Source organism: Salvelinus sp. IW2-2015, unplaced genomic scaffold (assembly GCF_002910315.2).
Source record: "Salvelinus sp. IW2-2015 unplaced genomic scaffold, ASM291031v2 Un_scaffold3157, whole genome shotgun sequence".
Taxonomy (NCBI): Eukaryota; Metazoa; Chordata; class Actinopteri; order Salmoniformes; family Salmonidae; genus Salvelinus; species Salvelinus sp. IW2-2015.
This window is the reverse complement of record NW_019944445.1, coordinates 11,132-22,121: the sequence shown is the minus strand read 5'-3', so window position 1 is coordinate 22,121 and position 10,990 is coordinate 11,132. Positions and strand designations below refer to the sequence as shown.

The 10,990-nt window shown below is 47.5% G+C and overlaps 1 pseudogene; it reads left to right on the top strand.

Moving 5' to 3' along the window:
* Window positions 1–1,132: 1,132 nt before the first annotated feature.
* The window catches only part of LOC139025721 (NT-3 growth factor receptor-like), a 15,634-nt pseudogene continuing 5,776 nt past the window's right edge, over window positions 1,133–10,990 (top strand).

Below are 10,990 nucleotides of genomic sequence, written 5' to 3'. Positions count from 1 at the left end.
TGCTTCCTCTTTTCGTCCTCGGTCTCTCTCTGTCTCTCTGTGTCTCTCTCTCTGTCTCTCTGTCTGTCTCTCTGTCTGTCTGTCTGTCTGTCTCTCTCTCTCTCTCTCTCTCTCTCTCTCTCTCTCTCTCTCTCTCTCTCTCTCTCTCTCTGTCTCTGTCTCTGTCTCTCTCTCTGTCTCTCTCTCTGTCTCTGTCTCTCTGTATCTCTGTCTCTCTCTCCTCTCTGTCTCTCTCTCTCTCTCTCTCTGTCTCTCTCTCTCTCTGTGTCGCTCTGTCTCTGTGTCACTCTGTCTCTCCTCGTCTCTCTCTGTGTCTCTCTGTGTCTCTCTCTGTTCTCTCTCTGTTCTCTCTCTGTCTCTCTCTGTCTCTCTCTGCTCTCTCTGTGTCTGTCTCTCTGTCTGTCTCTCTCTGTGTCTCTCTCTCTGTCTCTCTGTTCTGTCTCTCTGTCTTCTCTCTCTGTGTCTCTCTCTCTCTCTCTCTCTCTCTCTCTCTCTCTCTCTGTCTCTCTGTCTCTCTGTCTCTTTCTCTGTCTGTCTCTCTGTCTCTGTCTCTCTGTCTCTGTTTCTCTGTCTTTCTCTCTCTACTAGATGTTGGAACTTTGCTGCGGGGACTTGCTTCCATTCAGCCAGAATTATGAATAGAATTTGTGAGGTCGGGCACTGATGTTGGGGGTGATTAGGCCTGGCTCGCAGTTGGCTTTCCAATGCATCCCAAATGTGTTTGATGGGGTTGTGGTCAGGGCTCTGTGCTGGCCGGTCAAGTTCTTCCACACTGATCTCAACAAACCATTTCTGTATGGACCTCGCTTTGTGCACGGAGGCATTGTCATGCTGAAACAGGAAAGGGCCTTCCCCAAACTGTTGCCACAAAGTTGGAAGCACAGAATAGTCTAGAATGTCATTGTATGCTGTAGCGTTAAGATTTCCCTTCACTGGAATTAAGGGGCCCGAACCATGAAAAACAGCCCCAGAACATTATTCCTCCTCCACCAAACTTTACAGTTGGCACTTTGCATTTGGGCAGGTAGTGTTCTCCTGCCATCCGCCAAACCCAGATTCATCTGTCAGACTGCCAGATGGTGAAGTGTGATTCATCACTCCAGAGAATGAGTTTCCTCTGCTCCAGAGTCCAATGGCGGTGAGCTTTACACCACTCCAGCCGACGCTTGGCATTGCACATCGTGATCTTAGGCTGGTGTGATGCTGTTCGGACATGGAATCCCATTTCATGAAGCTCCCGACAGACAGTTCTTGTGCTGACGTTGCTTCTAGAGGCAGTTTGGTAACTCAGTAGTGAGTGTTGCAACCGAGTACCAACTATTTTTACACGCTACGCACTTCAGCACTCAGCGGTCCCGTTCTGTGAGCTTGTGTGGCCTACCACTTCACAGCTGTTGCTCCTAGACGTTTCCACTTCACAGTAACAGCACTTACAGTTGACCGGGGCACCTCTAGCAGGGCAGAAATGTAATGAACTGACCTGTTGGAAAGGTGGCATCCTATGATGGTGGCACGTTGAAAGTCACTGATCTCCTCAGTAAGGCCGTTCTGATGCCAATGTTTGTCTATGGAGATTGCATGGCGGTGTGCTGGAGTTGATACACCTGTCAGCAACGGGTGTGGCTGAAACAGCTAAATCCACTCATTTGAATATACTAAAAACTTTAGTATGTATCGTGTAGTTCTCCGGTCCTGAAACACCAGAATGTAGCCTTGGCCACTTCCTATACTTATGCTAATTAAAGCATTTCAGTTTGGTTTAATTTGTCTCCATTGTTCATCTCCTGGGTATTCCTCACCACGAAAGGGTTTTGAATTCATGTCTGAAATCATTTGATATTTTCTGGGTATTTTTCTCAATGAAATACCAGGTCTGAGAGTTCTAGGGCGACTAATTCAGAGGCCCAGTTCGTTACTCTGCCAAGCACCAGAACTAATGCTGGATTCCTTCCCCTCTATTTCTGACTCTCAGATCTCAGGGAGCTGTGTCCCAAAGGGCCCTCTGTTCCCTACGTAGTGGACTAGTCCTATATACTGTATGAAGGGAACAGAACCCCCTGTTCTAGACCTCATTCTCCTCAGTGATGTGCTATCTGAAGAGCAGGGCAGGCTGGGTATTGATCTAGACCTCATTCTCCTCAGTTTGATGTGCTATTGAAGAGCAGGGCAGGCTGGGTATTGATCTAGACCTCATTCTCCTCAGTGATGTGCTATCTGAAGAGCAGGGCAGGCTGGGTATTGATCTAGACCTCATTCTCCTCAGTGATGTGCTATCTGAAGAGCAGGGCAGGCTGGGTATTGATCTAGACCTCATTTCCTCAGTGATGTGCTATCTGAAGAGGCAGGGCAGGCTGGGTATTGATCTTAGACCTCATTCTCCTCAGTGATGTGCTATCTGAAGAGCAGGGCAGGCTGGGTATTGATCTTAGACCTCATTCTCCTCAGTGATGTGCTATCTGAAGAGCAGGGCAGGCTGGGTATTGATCTAGACCTCATCTCTCAGTGATGTGCTATCTGAAGAGCAGGGCAGGCTGGGTATTGATCTTAGACCTCATTCTCCTCAGTGATGTGCTATCTGAAGAGCAGGGCAGGCTGGGTATTGATCTTAGACCTCATTCTCCTCAGTGATGTGCTATCTGAAGAGCAGGGCAGGCTGGGTACTGATCTTAGACACTCTTTTGATCGTCTGCATAAGTACAGTAACAGTGAGTTCCAAATGGCACCCTATTCCCTACATAGTGCACTCCTCCAGGACTCTGGTCAAAAGCAGCGCACTATGTAGGGAATAGGTTACCATTTGGAACGTAGTCCTATATAAAACTGGTTTGGTTAAGCTCCCTTCCGTTCTAATTGGAATGAATTGAAAAATAATAATTGGAAATGAAAGGCTGGCGGTAGATTATCTTCAGTATGAATTCACCATCTGTGTCTTTCTTTAAACGTGTATTGTGGCCTCAGGCAGTGGGTGGTTTAGTGCCTCTGCTCTACAGAGGTACGTGATCATACAGGCTGATCCCAAATTACAACCTATTACATGACTAGTGGACTACTTTTGACCAGAACTGTATGGGCTCTGGTCTAAAGTAGTGCTCTATATAGGTAATAGGGTTCTGGTCTATAGTAGTGCACTATATAGGGAATAGGGCTCTGGTCTATAGTAGTGTACTATATAGGGAATAGGGCCTTGGTCTAAAGTAGTGCACAATATAGGGAATAGGGCTCTGGTCTAAAGTAGTGCACTATATAGGGAATAGGGCTCTGGTCTACAGTAGTGGCACTATATAGGGAATAGGGCCCTGGTCTAAAGTAGTGACCTATATAGGGAAAGGGCCCTGTCTAAAGTAGTGCACTATATAGGGAATAGGGCCCTAATCTAAAGTAGCACCCCTATGGAGGTAAATCAGATCTGTTTAACAGCACCAACCACTCTATATCAGACAGCACCACCACTCCATATCAGACAGCACCACCACTCTATATCAGACAGCGCCACCACTCTATATCAGACAGCACCACCACTCTATATCAGACAGCACCACCACTCTATATCAGACAACACACCACTCTATATCAAGACAGCACCACCACTCTATATCAGCGCCACCACTCTATATCAGACAGAGCCACACTCTATATCAGACAGCACCACCACTCTATATCAGACAGCGCCACCACTCTATATCAGACAGCACCACCACTCTATATCAGACAACACCACCACTCTATATCAGACAACACCACCACTCTATATCAGACAGCACCACCACTCTATATCAGACAGCACCACCGCTCTATATCAGACAGCACCACCGCCTCATATTCAGACAGCACCACCACTCTTATATCAGACAGCACCACCACTCTATATCAGACAACACCACCACTCTATATCAGACAGCGCCACCACTCTATATCAGACAACACCACCACTCTATATCAGACGACACCACACTCTATATCAGACAACCACCACTCTATATCAGAACAACACCACCACTCTATATCAGACAGCACCACCACTCTATATCAGACAGCACCACCACTCTATATCAGAAACAGCACCACCACTCTATATCAGACAGCCCACCACTCTATATCACCAACTACACCACTCTATATCAGACAACACCACCACTCTATATCAGACAACACACCACTCTATATCAGACAGCACCACCACTCTATATCAGACAACCACCACCACTCTATATCAGACAGCACCCACCCACTTCTATATCAGACAAGACCACCACTCTATATCAGACAGCACCACCACTCTATATCAGACAGCACCACCCACTCTATATCAGACAGCACCCCACTCATAAGACAACACCACCACTCTATATCAGACAACACCACCACTCAATCAGCAAACACCACCACTCTATATCAGACAGCACACCACTCTATATCAGACAGCACCACCACTCTGTAACAGACAGCACCACCCACTCTATATCAGACAGCACCACCACTCTATTACAGACAGCACCACCACTCTATATCAAGACACACCACCACTCTATATCAGACAACACCACCACTCTATATCAGAAATCACCCACTCCAGCTCTTATATCAGACAGCACCACCACTCTATATCAGACAGCACCACCACTCTCTTATCAGACAGCACCACCACTCTATATCAGACAAACACCACCTCTATATCAGACAACACCTATCCACTCTCATATCAGACAGCACCACCACTCTATATCAGACAGACCCACCACTCTATATCAGACAGCACCACCACTCTATATCAGACAACACCACCACTCTATATCAGACAACACCTACCACTTATATCAGACAACACCACCACTTATATCACACACCACCCACTATCAGACACACCACCACTCTATATCAGACTAGCACCCCACTCTATATTCAGCACACCACCACTCCTCATCAGACACACCACACTCTATATCAGACAACAACCACCACTCTATATTCAGACATCCACCACACTCTGCTATATCAGACAAACACCACCACTCTATTATTCAGACAACACCACCACTTCTATATCAGACAACACCACCACTCTATATCAGACATCACCACCACTCTATATTCAGCAACCCGCACCCACCACTCTATATCAGACAACACCACCACTCTATATCAGACAACACCACCACTCTTATATCAGACACAACCACCACTCTATATCAGACAACACCAACCACTCTATATCAGACCATCACCACCACTCTATATCAGACAGCACCACCACTCTATATCAGACAGCACCACCACTCTTATATCAGACAGCACCACCACTCTATTATCAGACAACACCACCACTCTATTATCAGACAGCACCACCACTCTATATCAGACAGCACCACCACTCTAATATCAGACGACACCACCACTCTATATCAGACAGAGCCACCACTCTATATCAGACAGCACCACCACTCTATATCAGACAGCACCACCACTCTATATCAGACAGCACCACCACTCTATATTCAGACAACACCACCACTCTATATCAGACAGAGCCACCACTCTATATCAGACAGCACCACCACTCTATATCAGACAACACCACCACTCTTATCAGACAGCACCACCACTCTATATCAGACAGCACCACCACTCTATATCAGACAGCACCACCACTCTATATCAGACAGCACCACCACTCTATATCAGACAACAACCACCACTTCATAATCAGACAGCACCACCACTCTATATCAGACAGCACCACCACTCTATATCAGACAGCCACCACCACTCTATTTACTCTAGACAGCACCACCACCACCTAGTATCAGACAACACCACCAGCTTATATCAGACGCACCACCACTCTATATCAGACGACGCCACCACTCTATATCAGACAGCACCACCACTCTATATCAGACAGACACCACCACTCTATATCAGACAACACCAACCACTCTATATCAGCACAGCGCACCCCACTCTATATCAAGACAGAGCCACCAGACTCTATATCGGACACCCACCACTCCTATATCAACAGCGCCACCACTCTATACAGACTTAGCACCACCACTCTATATCAGACAGCACCACCACTCTATATCAGACAGCGCCACCACTCTATATCAGACAGCACCACCACTCTATATCAGACATCACCACCACTCTATATCAGACAACACCACCACTCTATATCAGACAACACCACCACTCTATATCAGACAGCACCACCACTCTATATCAGACGACACCACTATAACAGGAGTGTTAGAGGCAGGCAGGCAGACAGGTAGGCACATTTTTTAAAACGTATACATTTAGGATCTCTCTGTCCTTTGCTCCGTTCATCTTTGCCTCAATCTTGACTAGCCTCCCAGTCCCTGCCTCTGAAAAACATCCCCAGAGCATGATGCTGCCACCACCATGCTTCACCGTAGGGACGGCGCCAGGTTTCCTCCAGACGTGATGCTTGGCATTCAGGCCAAAGAGTTCAATCTTGGTTTCATCAGACCAGAGAATCTTGTTTCTCATGGTCTGAGAGTCTTTAGGTGCCTTTTGGCAAACTCCAAGTGGGCTGTCATGTGCCTTTTACTGTGGAGTGGCTTCCGTCTGCCCACTCTACAATTAAGGCCTGATTGGTGGAGTTCTGCAGAGATGGTTGTCCTTCTGAAAGGTTCTCCCATCTCCACAGAGGAACTCTGGAGCTCTGTCAGAGTGAACATCAGGTTCTCGGTCACCTCCCTGACCAAGGCCCTTCTCCCCTGATTGCCCAGTTTGGCCGGGCTGCCAGCTCCAAACTTCTTCCTTTTAAGAATGATGGAGACCACTGTGTTCTTGGGGACCTTCAATGCTGCTTAAAATTTCTTAAGGCTAGGCATCCTGCTAGCGGGACAACTTCCGGTGAAACTGGAGGGCGCGCAATTAAAATAAATAATCATAAAAATTATGAATATTACACATTTAGGTACATACAAGTGTCTTATATCGGTTGAAAGCTTAAATTCTTGTTAATCTAACTGCACTGTCCGATTTACAGTAGGCTTTACAGCGAAAGCATGCCATGCGATTGTTTGAGGATGGAGCCCCACATCAAAATATTTTTCCACCGGCACAGATTTCATAAATTCACAAATAGCGATTACATTTTCACTTACTTTTTGAAAATCTTCCTCTGATTTGTCATCCAAAGGGTCCCAGCTATAACATGTAGTGTTGTTTTGTTAGATAAAATCCTTCTATATCCCAAAAAGTCTGTTTAGTTGGCATCATCGATTTGAATAATCCACTCGTTCAACATGCAAAGAAAGGAGTCTGAAAATCTGCCCCTAAACTTTGTTTCAACAAGTCAAAATCAGTTTCTATTTATTCCCCAGATACCCTAAAATGTAATCAAACTATAATATTTCTCACGGAAAGAAGTATGTTCAATAGGAAACCAATTTTAGCAGGTGCGTCTTGTCTTCTTGGCGCGCGTAAACAAGGATTTTCAAGCCGTGTACTTGTACTAAAACGGCTGTTTCTTATTCTTTATTCAAGTTTCAAGCCTGAAACATTGAACATAGACTGCTGACACCCAGTGGAAGCCGTAGGAATTGCATCCTGGAAGATAGAATTCTATATGGCAGTCAGAGATCCATCTGCCTCAGTGTTCTATAGGGAGGAGATAGTTCCATATGGCCAGTCAGAGATCTATCTCCTCCCTATAGAACACTGAGGCAGATGGATCTCTGACTGGCCATATGGAGTCTGTGTACGTTTCTGTTGTTATCAGGGTTAGCAGTAAGTCTCCCTCCACACCCACTCTGTCTGTGTACGTTTCTGTTGTTAGCAGAGTTAGCAGTAAGTCTCCCTCCAGACTCACTCTGTCTGTGGGTGTTTCTGTTGTTAGCAGAGTTAGCAGTGAGTCTCCCTCCACACTCACTATTTCCTTATTCTCTAAAGGGCACTGGGCAAAAGCAGTAGCACACTTCCTGTGGCTTACACAATGGTATTCACATTAACAAGTATTCTGCTGGACCTGTCCTTGAGCTAAAAACTGTCTGGTCTCATGTTCACTGTCTGTGTGTGTTTTTCCCCTCCCTCCAGACTCACTCTGTCTGTGTGTTTGTCCCCTCCCTCCAGACTCACTCTGTCTGTGTGTGTTTGTCCCCTCCCCTCCAGACTCACTCTGTCTGTGTGTGTTTGTCCCTCCTCCAGACTCACTCTGTCTGTGTGTGTTTGTCCCCTCCCTCCAGACTCACTCTGTCTGTGTGTTTGTCCCCTCCCTCCAGACTCACTCTGTCTGTGTGTGTTTTGTCCCCTCCCTCCAGACTCACTCTGTCTGTGTGTGTTTGTCCCCTCCTCCAGACTCACTCTGTCGTGTGTGTTTGTCCCCCTCCCTCCAGACTCACTCTGTTCTGTGTGTGTTTGTCCCCTCCCTCCAGACTCACTCTGTCTGTGTGTGTTTGTCCCCTCCCTCCAGACTCACTCTGTCTGTGTGTGTTTGTCCCCTCCCTCCAGACTCACTCTGTCTGTGTGTGTTGTCCCCTCCCTCCAGACTCACTCTGTCTGTTGTGTGTTTGTCCCCTCCCTCCAGACTCACTCTGTCTGTGTGTGTTTGTCCCCTCCCTCCAGACTCACTCTGTCTGGTGTTTGTCCCCTCCCTCCAGACTCACTCTGTCTGTGTGTGTTTGTCCCCTCCCTCCAGACTCACTCTGTCTGTGTGTTTTGTCCCCTCCCTCCAGACTCACTCTGTCTGTGTGTTGTCCCCTCCCTCCAGACGTACAGCATATAAAGCGCGAGGACATCATCCTGAAGAGGGAGCTGGGAGAGGGGGCGTTTGGAAAGGTCTTCCTGGCAGAGTGCTACAACCTGATCCCACCAAGGATACGATGCTGGTGGCTGTCAAGGTAAGAAGGGATCCCCCAAAACAGACACAGTATTGTTACAAGCTGTCTGTGGTAAATGGTTCTCATTAGGAGGGGTCCCCCAAACAGACACAGTATTGTTACAGCTGTCTGTGGTAATGGTTTCATTAGGAGGGGTCCCCCAAAACAGACACAGTACTGTTACAGCTGTCTGTGGTAAATGGTTCTCACTAGGAGGGGTCCCCCACAACAGACACAGTACTGTTACAGCTGTCTGTGGTAAATGGTTCTCACTAGGAGGGGTCCCCCAAACAGACACAGAACTGTTACAGCTGTCTGTGGTAAATGGTTCTCATTAGGGAGGGGTCCCCCAAACAGACACAGAACTGTTACAGCTGTCTGTGGTAAATGGTTCTCATTAGGAGGGTCCCCCCAAACAGACCACAGTACTGTTTACAGCTGTCTGTGGTAAATGGGTTTCTCATTATAAGGGTCAGACCAGTCCTGTGTTCCACTATAAGGATCAGACCAGCCCTGTGTTCCACTATAAGGATCAGACCAGTCCTGTGTTCCAACTATAAGGATCAGACCAGCCCTGTGTTCCACTATAAGGTCAGAAACCAGTCCGTGTTCCACTATAAGGTCAGACCAGTCCTGTGTTCCACTATAAGGGTCAGACCAGTCCTGTTGTTCCAACTATTAAGGATCAGACCAGTCCTGTGTTCCAACTATGAAGGATCAGACTAGTCCCTGTGGTTCCACTATAGGGTCAGACCAGCCCTGTGTTCCACTATAAGATCAGGACCAGCCTGTGTTCCAACTATACAGGATCAGACCAGCCCAGTGTTCCACTATAAGGATCAGACAGTCCTGTGTACTTCTCTCTGGTTCCCACGGTCAGACCCTGAAACCAACAGTACATCTCTCTGGTTCCCAGGGACCCTGAAACCAACAGTACACTCTCTGGTTCCCAGACCCTGAACCAACAGTACATCTCTCTGGTTCCCAGACCCTGAAACAACAGTACACTCTCTGGTTCCCAGACCCTGAAACCAACAGTACATCTCTCTGGTTCCCAGACCCTGAAACCAACAGTACACCTTCTGTGAATGGGTTCCTGCAAACCACCACCACGCCCCACATCTCCCCCCTCTCCGGGTCCCAGACCCTGAAACCAACAGTACATCCTCTCTGGTTCCCAGACCCTGAAACCAACAGTACACCTCTCTGGTTCCCAGACCCTGAAACCAACAGTACATCTCTCTGGTTCCCAGACCCTGAAACCAACAGTACATCTCTCTGGTTCCCAGACCCTGAAACAACAGTACATCTCTCTGGTTCCCAGACCCGAAACCAACAGTACCATCTCTCTGGTTCCCAGACCCTGAAACCACAACAGTACATCTCTCTGGTTCCCAGACCTGAAACAACAGTACATCTCTCTGGTTCCCAGACCCTGAAACCAACAGTACATCTCTCTGGTTCCCAGACCCTGAAACCAACAGTACATCTCTTCTGGTTCCCAGACCCTGAAACCAACAGTACATCTCTCTGGTTCCCAGACCCTGAAACCAACAGTACATCTCTCTGGTTCCCAGACCCTGAAACCAACAGTACATCCTCTGGTTCCCAGACCCTGAAAACCAACAGTACATCTCTCTTGGTTCCCAGACCCTGAAACCAACAGTACATCTCTCTGGTTCCCAGACCCTGAAACAACAGTACATCTCTCTGGTTCCCCAGAACCCTGAAACCAACAAGTACATCTCTTCTGGTTCCCAGACCCTGAAACCAACAGTACATCTCTCTGGTTCCCAGACCCTGAAACCAACAGTACATCTCTCTTGGTTCCAACCTGAAACCAACGTACACCTCTCTGGTTCCCAGACCCTGAAACCACAGTACATCTCTCTGGTTCCCAGACCCTGAAACCAACAGTACATCTCTCTGGTTCCCAGACCCTGAAACCAACAGTACACTCTCTTGGCCCAGACCCTGAACCAACAGTACATCTCTCTGGTTCCCAGACCCTGAAACCAACAGTACATCTCTCTGGTCCCAGACCCTGAAAACCAAACAGTACATCTCTCTGGTTCCCAGACCCTGAAACCAACCAGTACATCTCTCTGGTTCCCAGACCCTGAAACAGTAATCTCTCTTCTTTT